Below are 20,326 nucleotides of genomic sequence, written 5' to 3' on the forward strand. Positions count from 1 at the left end.
AAATTAAAAAGAACATAAACACCAAGTGTATCTAAGGATGCAACTCTATATTTCATCATTGATAGGATTAAACTCTTATTTTCAATGTTTCACTTTGCTCTCTTACCAGCCCTTTTTAGGATCACTATCCAAATAAAGTATTTACACTTGAGTGTTTGATTCAGAGTTTGTTTTTATGGGAATACAGACCAAGACGATTTCAGGGACGCTACTGATGTTCTTGGACTATTATTACTGATCCCCTGCTCCCTTCCTCTTACTATTGTATTCTGAAAGTGTCTTAATAAATTGCTTGCAAAGGACTTGTCTCTCACTGTTTGCATCTAAGGAATCTGGCCTCAGACAACAATCTTTTCTATCTTTTCTCTAGTAGACCATTATTTCCACTACTTAACATGCCTATTTTTTGAATGTTTTAAACAAAATATTCCTAGTTCTTTGATTTCTTTCATAATATAAGGAAATACCTATCTATACAATGTTTTACTAGGATGATTACTTTTAGATTCTTTATTCTTTATCTTGATATATAGATTATTCTATGTTTCCTTTTGTGTTATTTTTGCGTAAGTCCTGGCTTAGTCTTTTTCTATTCAATATTCATTTTTTAACATGGGCAATTATGAATTAATTTAACAAAACTAAGATGACTATTGAAGAAAATGAAATGGGACAATAAACAATTGCAATCCATAATTTTAGAAAACTGCTTTCCTAAATCAGGTAGTTGTTTTAAAATTTTTTAAGGTGGCTTAACCTTAGGTTGTAAATAATCATCTGACTTACAGAGATGCTCTGTAGAAACAGGATTCTTTTTGTTCTTACCTGTGTTGGTGTCCACTATCACCACCTACAGAATTGATTTCTGCTTCTCCTTCTCCCTCCTCTATTCCTTACCTTTCAAAGAGTTATAGGTTTTTTTAAATTGAGATAAATATTTTTTAAGTAATTAAGTAAAAGAGTGCCTTTGTTTCTCTTGACAAAAGAATACTTTAAATTATGTTTATTCATATATAAGTGCCAAGCTTAGACTCCTATTAAGCAAACCATACTGTTCTCTGCTTTGCAGATTTCTTAGTTTTTTTTTTTATAATTTTATAAAGGATTCTTGTTTCTGGTCACTAGTTCATTATGATCATCTGCTCAAGTAAGATTCCTTGTTTGAAAAAAAATAGAATAATTTTTAGTATTTCTCTTCTTTAAGATTTTTTTATTCACAAAAAATACTAGTGAGACAAGAGCTGTTAGGGCTAAGAAGCTACTTCACTAATTATGAAGTTATAGTTTAAAAGTTGCTAAGATGCTAAAGTTTTAAGAAATATTATGAGAATTTCAAGACTTGAATAATTAGAAAATTTTAAATGCTTGAGAAAAAACTAATTTTCACCAACCCACTTAAGGGTACTCCACAGAAGTTTACTCAAATGGAAATTCAGATAAATTTATGACACAGATATAGCTTGAAGTGGTCTTATAATAATGACAATGGAACTATCATCTTTAAACTTTATTATACATGCATTAATAAAAAAGCAGTGATAGTTCCAAGGTCATGTATTTAATTCTAAATGCCATTTTTTTTCACAGAATACCTCTGTCTTCTTTATTTGAACCTAGAACCAAAGTGTTTAAGGAGACAGAGAAAGCATCTAGTCCAGCCTGTAAATATTATAGATGAAGAGTTGGGGTAGAAAGGCCAAGAGCCTTGTTCATTATCATATAATATGTCATATTTATGGCTAAACTTGGAATCCACATCCAAGATTGCATACACTGGCCTCATCTAGTTATAACAGAAAAAGGTTGATTTGGAGGCCTTGCTGTGTTCCTGTTTCAATCCCAGCCTGAAGGAACTGCGGCATTGATTTTTTTTTAATTAAAATATATACAGTATATTGATGTCATAAATAAAGTTTCTGAACATTTTATACACATGGCAGAGATTTCCTGACCTACTTTCAAATCAGTATTAAATGCTTACAGAAGTGTGATAATTTGTTTTTTGGGCAAAAAACTGTTCATAAATTTAAATCTGTTATCTCTGTGGAATATCTCCATGACTTACACCTGAAAATCTTGACAAGAGGACATAATAAATAAGGCACCTTAGCTGCAGCTTGTAATTTATCAGATTTCAATCATCCTCTTCTCATTATGTTAACAGTAGAAGTATAATCATATTAAGAAAAAAATCTGTGGACTCAAAAATCTTGTTAAACATCCAGTTCTGGATTATGTGTTCAGATTCCGATATTAAGGGAGGTAAATTATATGCATGTGTCCTGACATCTGTTGTAAACATATTTGCCAAATTCCAAATTCTTTGCAAATAGACAATAAGGAAACCCCAAATTATATAAATAATTATGTATTTATATATGATCCTGAAGTTATGAAAGTAATTTTTTTTTAAAAAGTGTTCAAGTACTGAAGTATTTGAAAGGGATTCAAATATATGAGGTCCTTTAGAATGGCGTTTTTACTTGAAAGATTTCAGGCATGTGATATAGGCATGCTTATGGCACATTAAAAAAATCAATAACATAATCTGGTACTTTTTTCTGAGAAGCAAGTTGATTTAAACACTAACAAAAACACTCACATTGGGAATACCCTTCCAACATTTCAGCTTTTTAAAATAAGCAGTTAAGGGAGGAGTTAAGATGGCGGAGAAGTAGGGGGACCCTGGGCATTCTTCCTCCCTCAACCACAGCTATATTGAGGTCAGATCACTTGGAACACACAGGAAATCCATCTGTGGTGTGGCATGAGGATCTCCAAGGTTGGGCGGAGATAGCACGGGGAGTGTGAGGTGCATGGAAGTGAATTGGATGAGGGAAAAAATGGCAATACTGCAGAGGGGAGGGAACCCATTAGAAAGACAAAAAGGAGAGAAAGACAAAGGGGCTGTGAAATGGCAGTATTGAGTTAGCACAAGGGGAAAAACTCTCTGGACCACGGAGTGGGAATGAGAAATACAGGGAGTGCCAGTTTTGATTATCTTGTGAAGCCATGGCAGCCTACTTTTATTCCAGGCTATTCTAACAAACAAATCAAAGCACACCTAGTTAAAGGGCCAAACACTCCCCACTGCAAGCAAGGAGGAGCTCTGCACAGGACTGGCCAGTTGGAAAGAACAGCCACAAAGCAATAGCAGAGTGCACAGAGCATACAGCATAAACACTTCCTGAAGTGTCAGAACCTGGACAGTGTATGACCCCTTTTTAATAAAGCAGTACTCTCTGGTGCAGGAAACATAGTAAGCTTTTAAAACATGCAAAAGACAGAACTTAACCAAAATAACAAGATGGAAGAATTCTCCCCAAAAGAAAGGTCAAGAAGATATCACAGGCAGCAACTTGCTCAAAAAAGATATAAGTGATATATCTGAACAACAATTTAGAAAAATAGTCATAAAACTACTGGCTGGGCTTGGAAAAAGCATAGAAGACAACAGAGAACCAAACCCTTGCTGCAGAAATCAAAATACTCCACTTGCAGCAATGGGCAGATCATCTAAGCAGAAAGTCAACAAGCAAACAATGGCTTTGAATGACTGAACCAGATGAGCTTAACAGATATATTCAGAACATTTCACCTTAAAACAGTAGAATACAAATTCTTCTCAAGTGCACATGAAACATTGTCCAGAATAGATCACATACTTGGTGACAAATCAGCCCTCAAGGGTACAAAAAGATCAAGATCACACCATGCATATTTTTGGATCTCACTGCTGTGAAACATGAAGTAAACCACATGAAAAATTTGGAAAGCCCTCACATACATGGAGGTTAAAGAACATCCTACTGAAGAATTAATGGGTTAACCAGAAAATTAAAGAAGATATTAAAAAATACATGGAAGCTAATGAAAATGAAAACATGACAGTCCAAACCCTTTGGGATGCAGCAAAGGCAGTTCTAAGAGGAAAGTACATTGCAATTCAAGCCTATCTCAAGAAGCAAGAAAGGTCCCAAATACACAACTTAACCTTACACCTAAAGGAGCTAGAAAAGGAGCAGCAAATAAAGCCTAAATCTGGGAGAAGAAGGAAATAATAAAGATTAGAGCAGAAATAAATGGTACAGAAATAAACAAACAAACAAAAAAAAAAGCCCAGTAGAACAGATCAATGAAATTCAAGATGGTCTTTGAAAGAATTAACAAAATTGATGAACTTCTAGCCAGACTTACCAAAAAGAAAAAAGAAAGGACCCTAATAGATAAAATCATGAATGCAAGAGGAGAGATCACAACCAACACTACAGAAACACAAACAATTAGAATACTATGAAAAATTATATGCCAACGAACTGGGCAATATTGAAGAAATGGAAAAATTCCTAGAAATGTACAAACTACCAAAATTGAAACAGGAAGAAATAGAAAATTCAAATAGACCCATAACCCGCAAAGAAATCAGTAATCAAAAATCTTCCAACAAACAAGTATCCTGGGCCAGATGGCTTCCCAGGGAAATTCTACCAGATTTAAAGAAGAGTTAATACCTATTCTCTAAGTGTTCCAAACAGTAGAAATGGAAGGAAAGCTTCCAAACTCATTCTATGAAGCCAGTGTTACCTTGATTTCAAAACCAGACATAGACCCCACTAAAAAGGAGAATTATAGGCCATTATCCCAGAAAAAACTCGATGCAAAAATTTTCAACAAGATACTAGCAAATAGAATTCAACAGTACATTGAAAGAATTATTCTCCATGACCAAGTGGGATTTATTCCTGGGCTTCAGGCCTGTTTCAACCTCTGCAAATCAACCAACATGATACACCACGTTAATAAAAGAAAGAATAAGAAGATGATGCTCTCAATAGATGCAGAAAAAGGATTTGGCAATATATAGCATACTTTTTCTTGGTAAAAACGCTTAAGAAAGGAGGGATAGAAGGAACATATCTCAACATCATAAAGACCATATATGAAAGATCCACAGCTAATATCATCCTTAATAGGGAAAAAATGAGCACTTTCCCCCTAAGGTCAAGAACATGACACTGTCTTTCACCACTGTTTTTCAACATAGTACTGGAAGTCCTGGACTTGGCATTCAGACAACAAACAGAAGTAAAAGGCATACAAATTGGCAAGGAAGAAATCAAACTTTTACTCTTCACAGATGCCTTGATTTCTGCATGGAAACCCCAATAGACTCCACCAAAAAAAAATTCTAGAACTGATATATGAATTCAGTGCAGATGCAGGATATAAAATCAACATGCAGAAATCAGTTGCATTTCTATACACCAATAATTAAGCAGAAGAAAGAAAACTCAAGGAATTGATCCCATTTACAATTGCACCCAAAATAATAACATGCCTAGGAATAAACCTAACTAAAGAGGTAAAAGATCTGTGCAATGAAAACTGTAGAAAGTTTATTAAAAAAAATTAAGGACACAAAAAAATGGAAACACATCCCATGCTCATGTATTGAAAGAACAAATATTGTTAAAATGTCAATAGTACCCAAAGCAACCTGTACATTCAATGAAATCCCTAGCAAAACGATGCCAGCATTCTTCACAGAGCTAGAACAGACAATTCTAAAATTTGCATGGAACCAGAAAAGACCCTGAATAGCCAAAGTAATGTTGAAAAAAGAAAACCAAAGCTGGAGGCATCACAATTCCAGACTTCAAGCTATATTACAAAGCTGTATTCATCAAGACAAAACAGATACATAGCTCAATAGAACAGTAAAGAGAACCCAGAAATGGACCCACAAATGTATGGCCAACTAATCTTCGACAAAGCAGGAAGGAATATCCAATTGAAAAAAGGCAGTCGCTTCAGCAAATGATGCTGGGATTACTGGGAAGTGGGATGAAGAAGAATGAAACTGGATCACTTTCTTACAACATGCACAAAAAATAAATTCCAAATGGATGAAAGACCTAAGTGTAAGATAGGAAACCATCTAGAGAACAGAGGCAGTGACCTCTTTGACCTCAGCTGCACAACTTCTTACAATACATGTCTCTGGAGGCAAGAGAAACTAAAGTAAAAATGAGCTATTGGGACCTCATCAAGATAAAAATCTCCTGCACAGTGAAGAAAACAATCAACAAAACTAAAAGGCAACAGACAGAATGTGAGAAGATATTTGCAAATGATGTATTGTATAAAGAATCAGCATCCAAAATCTACAAAGAACTTACTTATCAAACTGAACACCCAAAACCAAATAATCTAATGAAGAACTGGGCAAAAGACATGAATAGACACTTTTCCCAAGAAGACATATAAATGGCTAACAGGCATATGGAAAGATTCCCAACATTATTCATCATCAGAGAAATACAAATCAAATCCATAATGAAATATCACATCACATTTGTCAGAATGGCTAAACTTCATAACTCAAGAAATGACTGATACTGGCAAGGATGCAGATAAAGGGAAACACTTTTGCACCATTACTGGGAATGCAAACTGGTGCAGCCACTCAGGAGAACAACATGAGTTTCCTGAGAAAATAAAAAAATAGAGCCACCTTATAACCTAGCAATTGCACTACTGGGTATTTATGCAAAGGATACAAAAATGTTGATTCGAAGTAGTACATGCACCCCAATGTTTCTATGGAAACAGCCAAAATGTCTATTGACTGATGAATGGATAAAGAAGATGTGGTATATTTATATACAATGAAATATTACTCGGTGATCAGAAAGAATGAAATCTTGCTATTTGCAACAACATGGATAGAACTAGAGTGTATTATGCTAAATTAAATAAATCCATCAGAGAAAGACAAATATCATATGATTTCACTCATTTATGGAATTTAAGGAACACAACAGATGAACATAGAGAAAGGAAGGAAAAACCAGGTAAATACAGAGAAGGAGGCAAATGATAAGAGACTCTTAAATACAGAGAACAAACTGACGGTTGCTGGAGGGGGTGTTTGGTGGGGGAGATGGGCTAAACGGATAATGGGTATTAAGGAGGGCACTTGCTGGGATTAGCACTGGATGTTATATATAAGGGATGAATCACTAAATTCTATTCCTGAAACCAATACTACATATATATTAACTAACTTGAATTTAAATAAATAAATAAATAATAAATAAAACAAAAAATCAAAAATGAAATATTAAAAGTAAACTAAAATAAGCATTCAGAGAAGAAAAAAAAGTATGGGATTTTTTTACATGCCCATTGAGGTCTTGTCAAGCAAATTCAGTCCTCAAATAGTGTTGGCATCAGCAATGAATTAATATTTCATCCAGTTACCCATGCCAATATCTGGATTCACTGACAGCAAAAGCGTGAGCTGAGTTGAGGCATGAATTCATTCAAAAATTGTCCTCAAAATGAGCCTCAGGAAGTGATACTTGTATGATATTGAAAAAAAAGGAAAACATTTGAAGATCTTATATCAGTCATGAAATGGTAACAATCTGATTATGATCTTGCTATCAAAAAACTAGAAGAATAAAATATATTATTTGTTTTTTAAGTTTCTTACCTCTACTTCAACCATTTAAGAAAAAAATAGAGGGGCATCTGGGTGGGTCTGTCAGTTAAGCGTCTGACTTCAGCTTCAGGTCTTGATCTCACAGTTTGTGAGTTTGAGCCCTGCAGGGCTCTGTGCTAGCAGCTCGGAGCCTGGAGTCTGCTTCAGATTCTCCCTCTCTCTCTGCACCCCCCCCCCCACTCCTGCTTGCGCTCTGTCTCTCTCTCTCTGGCAAAAACAATTAACCATTACAAAGAAAGAAAGAAAGAAAGAAAGAAAGAAAGAAAGAAGAAAGAAAGAAGAAAGAAAGAAAGAAAACAATGAAATTAATCAAATGGACAATAGCTGGAGGAGCTAATTGGAAAAATCAAGAGAAAATGAAGTTGCTCTGAATAATAAAGGTTATCAGTGGTCAGACAGGAGATGACAGCAGCAGGGGACACAGATGATGAGGTTCAGATGACAAGTGGCCAGAGAGATGTTGAAAAAAATTAGGAAGACTTGTTATGTGATGTGCAATCTAATCCTTAATCTATACCTCCAGGAACTCTTCAGTAATTGTCTTTCAGAGGGGTTTTTAATGCAAAGGCACATGAAATTATTCTTTTTTTCTTTTATGTTTATTTATTTTTGAGAGAGAGACAGAGTGTAAGCGTGGGAGGGGCAGAGAGAGAGGGAGACACAGAATCCAAAGCAGGTTCCAGGCTCTGAGCTGTCAGCACAGAGCCTGATCCGGGGCTTGAACCCACAAACCAGAAGATCATGACCTGAGCCAAAGCCAGGCGCTTGACTGACTGAGCCACTCAAGTGTCCCCAGATTATTCTTAATCTCCTTAAATTACTTCAAGAGTTTTCTTTTATCGCAATACCTAAACTGTTCAACTCATGATCAAAATAAATGGTGAGTTCTTTATAGATTTTGGATACTAGCCCTTTATCCAATATGTCATTTGCAAATATCTTTTCCCTTTCCATTGGTCGCCTTTTAGTTTTGCTGATTGTTTCCTTTGCAGTGCAGAAGCTTTTTTATCTTAATGAGGTCCCAATAATTCATTTTTGCTTTTAATTTTCTTGCCTTTGGAGATGTGTCGAGTAAGAAATTGTTGCAGCTGAGGTCAAAGAAGTTTTTTCCTGCTTTCTCCTCTAGGGTTTTGATGTTTTCCTGTCTCACATTCAGGTCCTTCATCCATTTTGAGTTTATTTTTGTGAATGGTGTAAGAAAGTGGTCTACCCAAGGGATACAGGAGTGCTGATGCATAGAGGCACTTGTACCCCAATGTTTATAGCAGCACTTTCAACAATAGCCAAATTATGGAAAGAGCCTAAATGTCCATCAACTGATGAATGGATAAAGAGGTGTGGTTTATATATACAATGGAATACTACTTAGCAGTGAGAAAGAATGAAATCTGGCCATTTGTAGCAACGTGGATGGAACTGGAGGGTATTATGCTAAGTGAAATAAGTCAGGCAGAGAAAGACAGATACCATATGTATTCACTCATATGTGGATCCTGAGAAACTTAACAGAGAACCATGGGGGAGGGAAAGGTGGAAAAAAAGTTACAGAGAGAGAGGGAGGCAAACCATAAGAGACTTTTAAATACTGAGAACAAACTGAGGGTTGATGGGGGTTAAGGGAGAGGGGAAGGTGGGTGATGGGCATTGACGAGGGCACCTGTTGGGATGAGCACTGGGTGTTGTATGGAAACCAATTTGACAATAAATTATATTTAATATAAAAAAACAAACAAGTGGGGCACCTGGGTGGCTCAGTCGGTTAAGCATCTGACTTCAGCTCCGGTCACGATCTCGCGGTCCACGGGTTCGAGCCCCACATCGGGCTCTGGGCTGACAGCTCAGAGCCTGGAGCCTGCTTCCGATTCTGTGTCTCCCTCTCTCTCTGCCCCTCCGCCGTTCACGCTCTGTCTCTCTCTGTCTCAAAAATAAATAAATGTTAAAAAAAATTAAAAAAAACAAACAAGAGAGAAATGGTGAAAGTCATTTAAGATCATACTTGTCAGTTTGGAAAGCTTATATTGCAGCTGTGGGTATTCAGAAGGTTGCCAGAAGCATGCAAGATTATATCCTGTGGCAAAAGTCTAAGAAATTTCCTCACAACATTGCAGGCTAGAAATTACGCTTAATTCAGCCTTTGTAAACTCACAATTTCTTAGGAAATTTGAGTCTTTTTCTGGAAAGGGGGAAGAGTTATGTAGCAGATATGCTTGGAAATGGGATCCACCAACGACAAGGCTGCTGACAAAGTACAAGACAAAAAGCAAGTCTGAAAGTGCTTGCATAGGCTACACACTACCAGACACTAGAGCAATGTTCAGGAAGTCCAGTGCCAGAGATGATCATAGATGATATGGCAAGAAAATGGCACTAAATTGTTGCAGAGTTGGCAAGGGTATGACAGAGATTAAGAGCTCACGGAGTCTATATTGGTATTATAAGTGGATCCAAGGCCCCAGATCATTGATCTGTCTAGAGAACATCAAACTATATTGAAAAGATTTCTGGCAATGTGGTCATTTGACAGGATTGTGTGTAAAATCTCTGAATATATTGTAACAGGGAGGGACAAAAAAAAAAGGATTACTAAATGTATTTACATATTTGAGTATATGAGGATTCATAGCAAATGATAAACATAACAAGAAACTTTAAGGGAAAGAATTGTTACATCAAATCAGAGTTAAAACACTTTTGTAAGAAGCTGTATTTCAACCGATGTGAAAATTCTTGTTGTCATTATAAGAATAAAGCATATTTTAAAGTCTAATTACAAATGCTGTTGGAGAATTTTGGGTGCTACCTGATCCAGAGACTTCTTTCCCCCAAAGAGATGCTAAATCCTACTACAGATCCAGCTTTGCTTCCTTCTTAAGATGGATTTTAACTTTCAGCAGAGGGATTTTAAAAGCTGCTGCTTAACATGGTAACACTCCAAATCACGTTACACTTGACTGCCAGTCATCCTTCATCCTGTGGCCCAATTCTTCAAACATGGCTTCTGTCTTTTGCCCTAAATCCCCATCTCTAATTTGTTATGGTAGGGGGCTTTCTAACTGGTTGCTTATACCCAAGTTCCTGTGTTAGTAACACACTAAGATCCCATTTCTTTAAGACCCATTTCCTGTCTTGCCTTGATCTGGCCTTTCAATTATTTTTTGCCAAAACACACGTGTGTCTGCAGTCCTGCCACTGCCTGGCAAATGACAAGACACTGCTTCCTGTGTGTATGAATAAGCCCTGCTCCATAATTCACCAATATCCATAGTTTGTCTTTCAGCTAAGATCAAGGCATCTCAAATGCTCACACTGGGACTCGGGACTAAAGTTGCCTCTTTAGTGCACTGGGCTATCTCCTATCACCTGTGAGTGTGATAAATCTCCCTAACAAATCCTACAATCTAGCATTTACCGGTCTTGCTGCAATTGCTCCTAAGACAAGAGATCCAAAGTTAAGGAATATCTGGTGCAAATATTCTAAAAGTATTCCATGGCGCAAGATCTTAGAGGGTGCCTCAAGAAAGTCAGGGTGCAAAGGAAGTCATGCCTCAGAATGCTCAGTTCTCCCTTCATCCATTAAAAACGTATTTATTGCCTTCTCTATGGCAGGCACCATATTAGGAAGTTTATTCAAAAGAGCTGAGCTTTTAAGTCTTATAGTTCCACTGTTTAAAAGTATTCTCTAAACAATGATGACAGTGCAAAATACGAATATTTCAAAATAGTAAGAAAAGGAACAGGGGTTTTTGTTTCTTATGCAACCTTAAACAACTAATAATGATTTTTGAGTAACTCTTATATGTCAAATATTGTGGTAGGTATTTTTAAAAAAAATTTTTAATCTTTATTTATTTTTGAGAGAGAGACAGAGTCTGAGCAGGGGAGGAGCAGAGACAGAGGGAGACACAGAATCCGAAGCAGGCTCCAGGCCCTGAGCTGTCAGCACAGAGCCCGACAGGGGCTCAAACTCACCAACCAAGAGATCATGACCTGAGCCAAAGTCGGATGCTCAACTGACTGAGCCACCCAGGCGCCCCTGTGGTAGGTATTTTAAATGTGATGTTTCTTTTTACTTTCTCAACAAACTTGTTGGGTAGATACAATTTTTATTCTCACTGTAAATGTGAGGAAAAGCTACATATCCATCAAGTTATGAAGCCAACCTCTACACCCAGCCATGTCCTCAGAACCTTTTGTCCTTACCACTATGTTGAAGAGTGTGACCTCCAATTCAGAGACCTTTGAAATAGAACCATGGTCACAAGGTGTCTCCATCTTCTCTAGTTATTTCTTTGTATAAGCGATATTCCAAGCTTATTAAAAAAAAAAAAAGATTTAAGTCACTCATCAAATTACTTACAAATCCTGGCTCAAGAGTAAATATATATCCTTAAATGTCACTATCAACAGAGGCTCATTTTTTTCTTCTTAAATCATTCTGCAAATGATTGTACAACTCTTCTGCAAGTTAAGAGACTTCAATCTTCATGTGTAATTTTGTTAGCGATGAACTATAGCTGGATCTAATAAAACATGTTTGACATACCAGGTTATTAAATCTTACTTGGAAATGACCAAATTGATTTTTACATGAACTCTATTTCATAGACTAGTGGTAGACTAAATGGTATTGGAAATATATGTATATATAGCATTGATTTCTCTTTACTGGATTCCATCATATATTTAACAAGAATTTCTGTAAAGCAAATTCAGTTTCCAAATGAATTCCATCATAGAGACACAGTGTTTTAGAATAAAGCTTTTAAAAGGTCAATTTTAAAACACTTATTTAAAAATAATTTTTATTAGAGGTGGTCCATGGCCTAAGCACACCCATTGGGATTGTATCAGCATCCTTTTGAGACTTATGGAACATGAGACCCTGAGCTTCTGATAGATGCCTTTCTTTTCCTCTGGCTGGGCTCTCAATTCAGTAGAGCCCGGCACCAATAGATGCCAATGAATCCTCCACACAGGATATGCTTCACTGATAATATCGCAAAGTTATTTCTGAGATAAAGGGTAAATATTAGTAGGGAAATGTAAGTAGAGGAGATAAAAAGATTTAGTGTCTAAGTATGTGTCTCAGTATTGCTGAAGATGATAAAGAAAAACTTTTAGTTTATATCTTCAAATATGCACACATATTTTAATAGTTCACTTATCTGTAGTGTTAAAGGGAAAGAAGCTATTAACATACATGGGGATTTTTCAGATATGTGAACTACAATTTATAGAACTATGTAATAAATCCAGATAAGAATTAAGTAACAGGATCAAGGGAGTTAATATAGCTCCAATGTGTTAAACTAAGATTACATCAGTTTTATTTTGTTCATTCATAGGATTACATTTTTATAGGAATATTTAGAGATAGGAGCCCACACAAAGGATAATGTTCAGAGTAGGAAAATATCTAAAAATCATTCACATTTGAAGAATAGCTAAAGAAGGAGAGAATACTTATTAGGTGTACTAGTATCTGTTCTCAAGTAGCTGAATACCCATTATAGAAAACAAACAAAACATAGGATTAGATATCAAAAGGTTGAAACACTTGAAAGTATTATAGATTTCTGTTCAATATTAATAAGCAGTTTTCTAATGATTATAATTGTTATAAAATGAATCCTGTGTCACAGATCTGTTCAGCCAGGGGATAGAAAAATATCTCTTTCTTAGAGAAACTATTTGAAAAAATTCTATACCATTTTTAAAAATGTGTTTTGTTTTCAAGGCATAGGTAAATACTGAAGCAAGTTTGGAAAGCACTATATTTGGAATAATATTTACATTTACCATTAGTTCAAGGATACAAGTAATCACAAGAAATGTTTGATATACACACATGGTCAGGAACCCTGATGATTGACCTAGCTCAAAATGCTAGAGGAAATCTAAATAGCAAGTTGGAAAAGATTTTTGGACAGGTTGGTATTTAAACTGATTGGAGGGGCATCTGGGTGGGTCAGTTGGTTGAGTCTGACTTTGGGTCTGGTCATGATCTCACTGTTGGTGAGTTCAAGCCCCAAAGTGGGCTCTGTGCTGACAGTGTGGAACCTGTTTTGGATTATCTGTCTCCCTCTCTCTCTGCCCCTCCCCCACTCTCAAAAATAAATAAACATTTAAAAAAACTGATCTGAAGTATAAGGAAGGAATAAATACACCAAAACTGGCTAAGATAGCAGACAAGGCAGAAGCAGACAAGTAAGTAGACATAAGAGCATAGAAGTATAGAGAACTGAAGGTGTTTGTAGACTGAAGATGACAATGAGAGGTGAATCCAGAAAGTGAGGAGGCTGGCACCTGGCTACAATATACAGCCCTATGCATATTTTTCCAGGCCCAGTCATAGGCATTTAATCTGGCAGGTCTTACAGGGAAAAGCTGCCTTTCCCACACCAGATTCTTGCAGGGGCAGTTCATGGCAGTCTCTGAAAGCAGTCAAGGCCAAGGAGTGGGGGCCCCTGGTTTACCATGCTATTAGGCATATCTACTTTCCTAGCCCAGGCAGAGGCCTTCCTCAGGGCCTTGTATCGGGGGAGAGAAGAAATCTTGAGGACACCTTTCCCCATTGTCACTCAGTAGTTCATGTTTTTCTCCTCCTAGTCCTTCCCCCTGCCATCTCCTAGCCCACAGGTCCTTACACTGCAGGAGGCTTTGTTCCCGGCTCCCTCAATAGTGAGGCAACTCTCCACAAATGTGCTGATCCACTGGCCCTTCTCTTGCTACAATCCCAGGGGAAAATGGAGCTGGAGGAGTCAATACTTTCTCTGCTTTAACCTCTTACTGATACTATCACACACAGTAAGTGACTAAAGTCTTCGTTGTTACTTTTATTTCGGTTTGTTGTTTTAATTGGTTTCTCTGACACCTGGCCTCTCAGCTCTCTCCAGCTCAGCTCAATCCCCAACAAAAGGAAGGAAGGGATCATTCAGAATTTCTGTTTTGAGTTTTCCTGAAAGAAATCCACATGACTAATGATGAGTGTCAAAACTTTAGTCCTCAGTAGTGGTTATGGGACTGCCAAATGATTTCAGTACCTGTCTAGGACGTAGACTGTATAGAATTTGATGATTGATGATAAACGAGCATGGTAAGTCATGAAGATAATCAAGGTTGAGTATTAGGTATATAGGTATTTCTTGGGCCTTTGATAGGCTAAGTTGTTCACTGAAATATTATGTAATACTAGAAGCAAATTGAGTTTGGGTGGGGATAATTGAGGTATAATGAGGTGTTTGTGGGATATCTTAACGAAACCACCCAGAAGGCAGTTGGACCAATCACATTTATGTTGAATGGGTAGGGAGGAGGAGAGAGGGAAGAGAAGAGAAGGGAAGGGAAGGGGGGGGGACAGAAAGAGAGAAACTAGCTGTTTTACTATAATCCCAGAGATTTTTGAAGTAAATTTTATATATATGGTAGTCACATCATGATAGTGTCTAAAAGCCTCAAGAAAAGAAAGATTTCATCCCATTAATATCTTCCTTTTATAGTTTTAAGGCTTACCATGTGAGTCTTCTTTCAAATTTCCCTGCACCTAAGTTCCTCCTACTTCAGGGTCTCTGAAATAATTTTCTCTATCTAGCAAATGCTACTGTCTGCCTCCCCCTACATCTGCCCAGTCACCTACTACCTACTTGCTAGCCTCAGTTTAAAAATCCTTTCCTTTTTAAGATGTGTAGAAAAGAATCAGAATGGTGGAAGTAGACAGTCTGTGCTCAAATCCCAGATCCTCTCACCTAAACACTTTGTGACTTTGGCAAGTCTCTTCACCTCTTTGCACTTTAGCCTCCTCATTTGTAAACTAGTTAATGAGGGTTAAGTATCTAAGGCACAGAGAACAAGTGCTGGCCCAGAGTAAGCACTCAGTTAACATCAGCCATTATTGTGTTGCTCTCTGAGCACCTTGTTCCTTCCCTATAGTAGCCTGGAAAAGCCTGTAAGAGGAGGGATCATGGCTGTCTTACTACTCTTTCCAGGACTTGGGTTATAAAAGGTGCTGGAACAGGTGACTCTTGGGATTTTTTTTTCAGCATAGCTGCATATGAAAGTTTTCAGTGTCTTTGAATATGTTGAGGGCTCAAAGGATGTATCTATTAATCAGGTTATATCTGCTTTCATTGGATGAGCTTTTTTTCCAAAGGAATGAGAACCCATGGTTTCCAAGCCTAGTTTCTTTTCAGCCCAGAAAATTTTACTTATGTTTATACTGTGATATATCTTCTGATTCACTTGCCTCGTTTTCTCCTTTTGGAATAACTACAAGTTATAGATGAATTTCCAAGATATGACCTACTGATCTATGTCTTTGGGCCATTTCAAGAAGTTAATTTTCCTGGGTATCTTGCATGTGCATAGGAGTATTGATGTTATTAAGCACCTTTTTGTTTTTGTTCTACTAATCTTTTATTACAGGGTTGTCTCAGCCAAGAATTTAGAAGGGTGGAATAAAACTCCTCCCATATTAAAGGAAGGAAAGAGGGAAGGAAGGAAGGAAGGAAGGAAGGACCTCACGTGAATGAGGAAAATTTTCCCAGTAGAGCAAAAGAGTAATCCCAGTCTGAGGCTGGAAAAATTTTCTATGGAGTCATGACTAAGAGAACAAGAATGAAGTTGGGTAGTGGGCAAGGTTATGAGTCAGGAACATAATTCCTGCAGTTCCAAACTTGCCTGGACATATGGATACAAACAAAAACTTTGACCAAGATAACTTTCTGCCTTCTGCCCCACACTCTAGAGACTTGTAGTTCTCTCACAGGTCATTTATTTCTCTGTAACTATTTCCTCTGTAGTGTTATTTCTCCAGCCATATATCTTGATGGCAGGCAGAACCAAGTAAACTGATAGATTATAGGTAGCAGTGTAGTCAATGAATGTCCCAGACCTCCAAATTTACTTTACCATGTCCACCATGAAAAGACTGAAAAATCCAAATACGAAGACCTGAAACTTTATGACATAGGGGAGGAAGTAATGACTTAGAGACATCATTGGCTTGATTAGAACCAAAATTATATGGTTCACAGAGAAGATGACCATGAACTTGGAAACGGACAAATCAAATATATATTTCTTTAACAAAATCACCATATTTATATTTCTTTACATAATATGAGGACATAAATTGATGACAACACACATTGATTACACTAACACTCATAACTAATGATGAGCTAAAAAAAGATTAAATTAACTCTACAGAACAATAAAACAAAAAATGGTGATTTAGTAGCTAAAAGACTAGGCAATTCTGAACATTAGCTAAATGGGGATTTGGGAAATAAACAAAGGCCACAAAATCAAGAAATTTTATTTTATTTTTATTAAAGTTTACTTATTTATATTGAGAGATAAAGACAGAGAGACAGAGTGTGCACGAAAGAGACTAGGGGAAAGGCAGAGAGAAAGAGAGAGAGAGACAGATTATCCCCAGCAGGTTCTGTGCTGTTAGCACAGAGCCCAGTGTGGGGCTCAAACTCACAAACCATGAGATCAAGAGCTGACCCGAAACCAAAAGCCAGACACTTAACCAACTGAGTCACCCAGGTGCCTCTATTTGATTTTATTTTTTTAAGCTTCAATAAATATGTTAATTTTATTTATTTAAAAATTTTTTAATGTTTATTTTTGAGAAAGAGAGAGAGAGAGAGATTGTGGGCGAGGAAAGGGCAGAGAGAGAGGGAGACACAGAATCCAAAGCAGGCTCCAGGCTCTGAGCTGTCAGCACAGAGCCTGATGGGGGGCTCAAACCCAGGCACCGTCAGATCATGACCCGAGCTGAAGTCGGACGCTTAGACGACTGAGCCACCCAGGATCCCCAAATATGTTAATTTTAGTTCTTATGATACACAAGACTAGAGTTAGTATTGCACTTCACCTGGATAGACCCAACTTATTACATATTCGGGATCTAGAAATCAAGAATATTCCCCCTTTTGCAAAATAGTACCATTTATAGTTCATCTAATAAACACTCTATAGCATGACTGAATAGAATAATTAGTCATAGACTGAGTTCACTTTTGTTCTCCCAGCTTAGTTAATATTATTAGCTGTCCTACTTATTAGTGCTAATTCTTTGTTCATCACAATCTACAGTGGTTACATTTGATGGCTAAGCTTAGAAGGGCTTGAATTCTGTTTAATGCAGGTTCATTAAAAGTTTCTTGCTTTGTTCAGGGAATATTGGCTACCATAACACCATTATTCTAATTATGAGACTAATATTACTTGAAATATTATATAACTCTAATTAATTAACTAATGTTATTTTCAGTAATTCTTTTAGAGCCATAGCTTACATGGTGATAGATACCCTAAATAATAATACTATCTTACTAGCTAGGAAAAAAGGGTGAATATCAGAAAGACCAAGAAAATTTAGGTCAAAATCCGAAAATTGAAATGTACTTTAGTAGTAGATCATCTTAATCCAAGTCAAAATATAATAGAAACCATTTTATCTGCCACTGTTAGACAGAAAAAGGGTCCACAGAGGTAGAGATGAAATAAACTGAACAAGAAAAACTCATTTTTTTCTTTTTTCAATAAATATTTATGGAGTATCCAATATATATTATGCTATTTTCTAAGTACTGAATAGTGGTTAAAAAGAAAAAAAAAATCCTTACCCTCATGGAAGCTGTAGTTGATATTATATAAGTAAGATTTAGACCTTGCAAATACAGTTTTGACCGGTCCCTTTTAACTCCTATCTTTACCAGATCATGTGTCTTTATTGTATTATGCTCATACTATTGCCAGGCCAGATGGTCACCTATCTTATTATTTGACTTTGGATAAGGGCCTTATGGTAGGGGTTATTAAGCTTTTGGAAACCTGGGCCTAATGACAGGGGACAACAGTAGATACATGCGCTGGTGGATGTGTGGATATCTCGCCTATGCAGCAACAGGTTCTCCTTACCATTTGTCACCTGACGATGACCCTTTGTTTGTGGTCACTTGTGTACAATGAACTCTGTTTTTAAAACACCCTATGGTTGATATCTGTCTTTTGCAATGCTAAATTTGTTGCATCTTATCTTCTAAATGGAACCCTATAATTAATTTCAGGACAAGGAAAAGAGAATCCTTCCCATTCTTTGCCAATAATACACTATGATCTCTCCTTATTTTGTAGAGGATCGTGGACTATACAAATAAACTGTGAGCCACATCTAATTATTAATATTATAAAACATTAAATTTTCTAGTTAAAAAAGTCAAAAGGGGGGCACCTAGGTGTCTCAGCCAGTTAAGCGTCCACCTCTTGATTTCAGCTTAGGTTGTGATCTCATTGTTCATGGGATCAAGCCCCACATCAGGCTCTGTTCTGACAGTGTGTAGCCTGCTGGGGATTCTCTCTCTCCCTCTCTCTCTGCCCCTCTCTCTGCTCACACTCACTGTCTCTCTCTCTCTCTCTCAAAATAAATAAGTAAACAAGTAAACACTTTTTAAAAATTCAAAAAGAAGTTAAAGTTTATTTTCATATTTTATTTTATCTAATATATATCCAATAGTAACATTTTATCACATAATTAAAGTAAAATTATCAATGAGATATTTTGCATTCTTTTGTTTTACACAAAGTATTCAAATCTTATGTATATTTTATGCTAACAGTACATGTCAATATGAACTAGCCAAAAGTCAAGGGCTCAGTGGACACAAGTGGGTAGTGGCTACAGTATTGGAGTTCTAGAACATTGATGTGGAATTGTCTTCAAAATCAGAATATGGTCCCTATAGACATTTGGACTTCAGGTTTCCAGCCCCACATATAAAGAGCTTGAAAGTCATCACTCCCATCCTCACAATAGGAAAAAAGCCAAATGGACTGAAAGCCAACAATTCTTCTTAGTTTAATCAGAGAATTGAGGTCACAGGACAAACCACCGCCTTAAAAGTAGAAAGAGAGAGAGATACAGAGGATCACCACTTATTGGGAGCAGACCTACTGCTAGAGGTGAGTGATTCATTGCTGGAGAGTGAGATGGAATTAGTTTGAGAAATATACACTCTGGGAGGCTCAGCCATTGGGGAGGCTTTTGTGAATTTTAACCCTAGAGGCCCAAACAAGTTCCCAGGACAAACATCAGAGAAAATCGCTTCAGTCTTCCTTAAGATGAGGGGAAAAGCAACCATTCTCAGAGCACTCTGTTTTCCTGCTGTCTTACCAGAGCCTAATGTGTGTGAGGGTAGGGAAATAACTAACTCAAACCTCCTCTAGCCTTGGACATGGAGAACTCCAGTCCTCTCTAGGCTAAGAATTGAAAATAAATAAATAAAAGCCTGAAAAATACTAGTAAAGATCATAGTCCAGGGGCACAAACTCACTAAAAGACTAAGACCTAATTACAGGGCTAGAGAACACAGCTCTTTCTCCCACAGTTTACCATGACATCAACAGGGCTTTATATAATAAGAGAACTGTATCTGGAAATAACTACAAGGCTCAGATACTATTTAGGAAGCAGTCGCTAGAGAAACCTAAAGGCAACAGGAGAGACAAAACAAAGACACCATAGGAAATCGTTGCCTCTGGCACCTACAAGTACGAGCCTTCTAGATGGACAATTAAAGATGCCACATCTTATTCCCTCCTTGTAGTTGCAGTGTGGGCCTGTATCATTACAGGGCTCAGGGTCCTCTGTGCACTCACATTACACTGGGATATTTTTGGATTAGGGATATTCAATGGTTAATACTTTAAAAATATTTCCATTCCAAGAGGAAGCAAGCCTGGAAAGTATTACTGATTTATATCTCTGTGTGTGAGCATGTGGGTGTGTGCATGCATTTCTCCACTGTC

This window comes from Panthera uncia, chromosome B1 (genome assembly GCF_023721935.1).
Source record: "Panthera uncia isolate 11264 chromosome B1, Puncia_PCG_1.0, whole genome shotgun sequence".
NCBI classification, from domain to species: domain Eukaryota; kingdom Metazoa; phylum Chordata; class Mammalia; order Carnivora; family Felidae; genus Panthera; species Panthera uncia.